This window comes from Cricetulus griseus, chromosome 3, assembly GCF_003668045.3.
Source record: "Cricetulus griseus strain 17A/GY chromosome 3, alternate assembly CriGri-PICRH-1.0, whole genome shotgun sequence".
NCBI classification, from domain to species: domain Eukaryota; kingdom Metazoa; phylum Chordata; class Mammalia; order Rodentia; family Cricetidae; genus Cricetulus; species Cricetulus griseus.
In genome coordinates, this window is record NC_048596.1 from 94,479,161 (window position 1) to 94,485,721 (window position 6,561).

The 6,561-nt window shown below is 38.7% G+C and overlaps 1 pseudogene; it reads right to left on the reverse strand.

Annotated features, from left to right (window-relative positions):
* Window positions 1-4,078: 4,078 nt before the first annotated feature.
* On the reverse strand, window positions 4,079-5,234 carry LOC100772315 (annotated as a pseudogene).
* Between the last annotated feature and the right edge of the window lie 1,327 nt (window positions 5,235-6,561).

Consider the following 6,561-nt stretch of genomic DNA (forward strand, 5'->3'; position numbering starts at 1 on the left):
TTCCAACCATTTTTCCTCAAGTTTTGACATCATTTATACCACAGTTATCTTTTATAACCATTTTTACTCATCAATCCAATAACCCAATTTTTAATAATCCAAAGGCATATGATAGCCTGTTTCTAGTCTTGTAGCTCTTGTGGCTGCAAGGACACCAAAACAAAATTTCTAAGCTAGTCTGGGCAGATTGTGATGAGGCAAGCAGTGCATTTTTAACTCTTAATGGTCAGAGAGATCAACAAATATCCTCAGACAAAAGGTGCTGTCATTATTTTTCAAATTCTAACATAACACTATATTTCCATTTATATTTTATACAATTTGTTTGTAAGTCTAATCCTGACATTCTGTTGTTTATTGGTCATATGACAACATAGTGTCCATGCATGTGCTAACTTTTCTAAGAAGTGGAGGTCCTGGCATCTTATTCTGTTATGGTTTTTCCAATCAATTCTTTGTTCATCAATATGAGCCTCTGTGTAGTGCAGAGGTAACTTTAGCTAATCTAGTTTTGTAGGTGTATATGTGATATAATTTCCTAGAAAAGACTTGTAATGTGAACTGTGGCCAACTCCTCTAGCCCACTGAATTTTCTTGACCATTTTTGAGTTTACTTTGTTTTAAATATCTTGTTCCTGTGTAAGTACAGGAACAGATGCTGCAAGAATGTCTCTGTCATAAACTCTTCTTTCTTTTTAAAATTTTTATTTTAATTAGAATTCAGATTATTTTACATGTTAATCCCAGGTCCCTCTCACTACCCTCATACCCTGTTCCCCCAACTAATACCCTACCTATCCCATACCCTTTCTGCTCCCAAGGGAGGGTGAGGTCTTCCATAGGTGGTCTTCAAAGTCTGTCATATCATTTGGGATAGGGCCTAGGCCAATCCTCTTGTATTTAGGCTCAGGGAGTATCCTTCCATGTGGGATGGGTTCCCAAAGTCCATTCCTATGCTAGGGATAAGTACTGATCCACTACAAGGGGCCCATAGATTTCTAAGGTCTCCTCACTGACACCCACATTCAGGGGGTCTGGATCATTCCCATGCTGGTTTCCCATCTATCAGTCTGGGGACCAAGAGCTCTCCCTTGTTCAAGTCAGCTGTTTCTGTGGGTTTCATCAGCCTGGTCTGGACCCCTATACTCATCCATCCTCCTTCTCTGCAGTTGGATTTCAGTTCAGTTCAAGGTTTAGCTGTGCATGTCTGCTTCTACTTCCACCAGCTGCTACATGAAGTCTATACGATGGCATATGAATTAGTCATCAATCTCATTATCAGGAGAGGGCATTTAAGGTATCCTCTCTTCTGTTGCTTAGATTGTTAGTTGGTGTCATCTTTGTAGCTCTCCAGATGTTTCCCTAGTGCCTGATTCCTCTTTAAACCTACAACGTCTCCCTCTATTACATTATCTCTTATCTTGCTCTCTTCTGTTCTTCCCCCAACTCAACCTCCCTGCCCCATCATGTCTTCCTCACGCCTCCTTTTCTCCTCTTCTCCCCTTCTCCCTGCACACCTACAAACACCTGATTTCTGACAAAGAAGCTAAAGCTATACAACGGAATAAAGAAAGCATCTTCAAAAAATGGTGCTGGTATAACTGGATGCTGGCATGTAGAAGATTGCAGATAGAACCATGTCTATCACCATGCACATAAGTCAAAAGATCAAAGACCTCAACATAAATTTAGCTACACTGAACTTATTAGGAGAGAAAGTAGGAAATACCATTGAACGAATTGGTACAGGAGACTACTTCCTGAACATAACACTAGTAGCACAGACGCTGAGATCAACAATTAATAAATGGGACCTCTTGAAACGGAGAAGCTTCTGGAAGGCAAAGGACACAGTCAATAAGACAAAACAACAGCCCACGGATTGGGAAAAGATATTCAACAACCCCACATCCGACAGATGGCTGATCTCCAAAATTTACAAAGAACTCAAGAAGTTAGTCTCCAAAACACCAAATAAGCCAATTAAAAACTGGGGTACAGAACTAAATAGACCATTCTCAGTAGAGGAATCTAAAATGGCTGAAAGACACATAAGAAAGTGTTCAACATCCTTAGCCATCAGGGAAATGCAAATCAAAAAAATTCTGAGATACCATCTTATACCTGTCAGAATGACTAAAATCAAAAACACCAATGACAGTTTATGCTGGAGAGGATGTAGAGAAAGGGGAACACAGTCCTCCACTGCTGCCGGGAGTGCCAACTCTACAGCCACTTTGGAAATCAGTATGGCTATTCCTCAGGAAAATGGGAATCAGTCTACCACAACATCCAGCAATTCCACTCTTAGGCATATACCCAAAAGAAGCACATTTATACAACAAGGACATCTGTTCAATGATGTTCATCATAGCATTATTTGTAATAGCTGGAACCTGGAAACAACCTAGATACCCCTCAACTGAAGAATGGATAAAGAAAATGTGGTACATTTACACAAAGGAGTACTACTCAACAGGAAAAAACAAAAACAAAAACAATGGAATCTTGAAATTTGCAGGATAATGGATGGAACTAGAAGAAACCAGTCTGAGAGAGGTAACCCAGTCACAAAAAGATAAACATGGTATGTATTCACTCATATGTGGATTTTAGACATAGAGTAAGGGATTACCATCCTATAATCCACACTGCCAGAGAAGCTAGTAAAAAAGGAGGACCCTAAGAGAGACATACATGGTCCCCTGGAGAAGGTGAAAAGGACAAGATCTCCTGTGCAAATTGGGAGCATGGTGGGGAGACGAGAGGGAACTAGGAGAAACTCTTCTTTCAATATGGTCTCTATAGTTATTACAATTCTACAAAGAGCATGGAACATCAAGACTCCTGAAACCTTTTCTTTGCCTTTGGGAAGGTACCAAGGCCTATCAACTTTGTAATAAAGAATCTTTTCCTTGTTCATACTAGTTCTGTGTAAGGCAAAACACAAAAAACTAATTATTCAGTCATAGTTGATCAGATTCTAAAACTTCCCGAAGATTTCTTCTTAAATGATTTGTTCCAGATCCTGTATCTCATGCTTATTAGTACCACTTAATAATTTCTATGGAAGACTCAATTTTTTATGTGCCTAATATTCCCAGGGAATCACCATAAGCTTTATTTTTATATTTTTGGTTGTGATCCCAGTCTTTAACAGTTGAATCATCTCTCTAGCACTATAAGTTTTATTCTTAACATCAGCTTTCACAAGAAGTTTTCTGTGTTGTCCCTGTTCTAGCCTTCAGTAAGGGGCCCTTAATACCAAGGTGTTCAAAAGTTAAACATGTCAAATTTTGTTGAGATTACTTTTTTGGCTTATGTCATAGAATTGACCTTATTTCCTCTTCTAAATTTTATGAAGTCCTATATATATGAAGGCAAATGATCTATAGAATCAGATTGGATTTAGACACAATACACTTAGAATTACTCACATCTACGGGACTCACACCAAATTGGAAAAGAACATCACATTTCCTTAATATTCATATGATAGTCTATCAAATCCTTTAAGACAGTAAGTTTAATGTCGAAAGAATAAAGAGCGATCAGGGAGAAGGAGTGAGAATGCATAGGGAGCAATAAAACATGTAAGGATAAGAGATAGAGAAGTTACCAAAGTGAATCAATAATTGTAGAGATGCAGGAAAAGTCTGGGCTTATTCTAAAGAATCAAATGGTGTGAGTCAGTTCAAACACCACTAAGTACTAAGCTAAGAACTAAACCTTGCATCTATAACATTGTTAGGTCACAATGTCCTTAAGTATTCAAATTTACCTGAAGAAAATGTGTGGAGAAATGGAAAGACTTACTACTCTTGCAGGTGATTTATTCAAAGGCCGCTACCGCCTTCAGTGTCATTGCTATGACTTTCTGAACTTTGTGTTTAGATATGTGGACTGGAGTGGGGAGGCTGGGCAGAATTGTAGTTTTTCTTAGCTGAAATACTAAAGCATTTCTGGTCAAAATGTGAGGCATAGCAATCACATCTAAAATTATAAATACTTTTAAGAGAACTCAGATTATTGTAACTTGAGTAGTATGTGGATATATTTACTCAAACTTTACACAGAATTATTCTTTTTGTTCAAATATTTTTATTATTTTCTCCCAGATCTGCTCAGTTTTGATTCCATAAATGACAGCGTTAAAAGCAGTAGGGATAATTCTATATAGATTAGCTAAAAGAATATGGATGTAGTGGGGAATGTTATTGCAGAAGCAGTATATAAGAAAAGAAAACAATGCTGGTGTGTAGAAAAACACAGCATGATACAGACATGGAAGCCACAAGTGTTTAAAACCTCCAATCAGGTGTCTTGAGAGGGAAATTGGAAAACAGCTCAAAGGGTAAGCACATAGGAACAGGCAATGAGGATCATGTCACCATGCGACCATAGATGATGTTGATCATAATGGGTGCACAAGCTAATGAGGCAAGACATATATGCTCACAGTATGTATGAGGTCTGACCTAGTGCCTACAGAAGGGTAGTCAGAATGAGAAATACAAATGGAGTCACAAGAATTAAATTTCTTCCAATGACAACTAAGAGGAGAAGGCTGACAGTTTTATTGGTGAGAATCATGGTGTACTGGAGAGGACTGCAGATGGCAACATAGCGGTCATAAGCCATGACCACCAGCAAAACAGTTTCCATGCCTGTAAACATGTGGATAAAGAACATCTGAGCAAGGCAGCCCCCAAAACTTATCTCCTGGAGATTGAACCAGAAGATGCCCAGCATTTTGGGTGTGGTGGATGTGGATAGACACAGATCAATCATAGACAATGTGGCCAGAAAGTAGAACATGGGCTGATGGAGGCTGTGTTCAGTCTTGATTACAAAGGAGGCCTGGACAGTCTATGGAGCCTCTGGTAGTGGAACAGTATTTATCTCTAATGGACTTTAGGAGCCCATCCCCTATGGAGGGATAATCTCTCAGGCTAAACACACAGGGAGGGCCTAGGCCAGGCCCCAAATGATATGACAGACATTGATGATCCCCTATGGAAGGCCCCATCCTCCCTGGGGAACAGAAGGGAGGATGGGATGGGTGCTCTGTGGGGGGGATACGGGAGGATGTTTCCTTGATGTTTCCCATAAGGGAAGTCAGATACACAAGACAGAAATGGGAAAGCAATCCATACATGAAAAACTTCCAGACCTGGAACCCCCAGCTGGATAAAGAAGGAAAGGTGAAACTTCGTGCTATTGATAGATGCCATTCTCCTAGCAAGTGTCTGAAAATTCTGGTCAAGGTAGGCTGTAATTGCATTAAGCTCTTCCATTTTCAAGGTCCTGGGAGATGGGGAAACACCCATTAGTGTGCTGAATAAAATGGTTTAAGTACTTTGAAGGTAAGATAGTCTCTTCAAGAGTAATTGAGCAATTTACTCAATATACATATTACTTCTGAGACCTATTGCAGCCAATATTGCTTAATATTGACTTTTTTTATAATACATGAGGTCTCTAAAAATGGAATATTTCATCTCTTGATATATGCTCACATATTTTAAGTGTTCATTTTCCCTCATCATTTTGGGTCCATTACCATGTATGTCCAATGTCCCTCAAAGCGTGGTCTGCTATTAAAAAGCCATCAATTCTATGAAGTGCATTATAATTTCATTAGTGTTTTTTTCTCTTTACTTTTTAAATTTAAATTAGAAACAATCTTATTTTACATATCAATTCCAGTTTGCACTCCCTCCCATCCTCCCAGCACCATTTAAAACCTGAGTTGACGGTAATTAGGACACTTTCTCTTATAGCACCCACAAATTCTGTGGCTACTGATCTTGTGATTTCTTTCTCTTTGGCTTTTGCAGATCCTTAAGTGGATTTGGCCAGACCTGAAACTACTTAGACTTTAAATGACTTAAAATCTTGTTGTGCTATTTACTTGTTGAAGGACTTTGGCTAATACCTCAACTTTATAAAACAGGATTTTTCCCATATAAAATTGGGAGAGTAAATCTAACATATGCTCCCCAGTGTTATATTTTAATCCAAGATGGTAAGAAAAGACCATTATTTAAAATGAGGTCATTGTAGTCTGGAAGATGAGTGGGTTGTTACAGAAGAATGAATGTCTGCTACAAGAGCAGACATTTACACTTCTCTAGATATCCATTTATACTAACATAATCTTAGTTGGAAGAGAACCCAGCTCTCTTTGTATTCTTACTCCTTCTGCTTCAGCTTCCCATAGCTTGGTCAGATAAAAACAAAATGAATGCCTTGGAAAGAAGGTTTATTCAGGCTGTTTCAAGACTGAGACATGAAGGAGGCCAGAATAACAGGCTGAGGCTGGCAGCTCTAGCAGGGGTATTACCTCAATGGTTTAGATACAGTTCCCAAAAGTAGTGGGAACAAGATGGTAAAATAGATGGTATGACTCTTAAATGACAAGGGTTATGAGAGAGATAGGAGCTAATAATAGCAAAGATGAAACTACCAATGAAATTCTATCTGAATACTGACATCAGTCATACCTCAACCTGTAATCCACATACAAAGTTGATCTGAAAGTTTTCATGTGTCATAGAA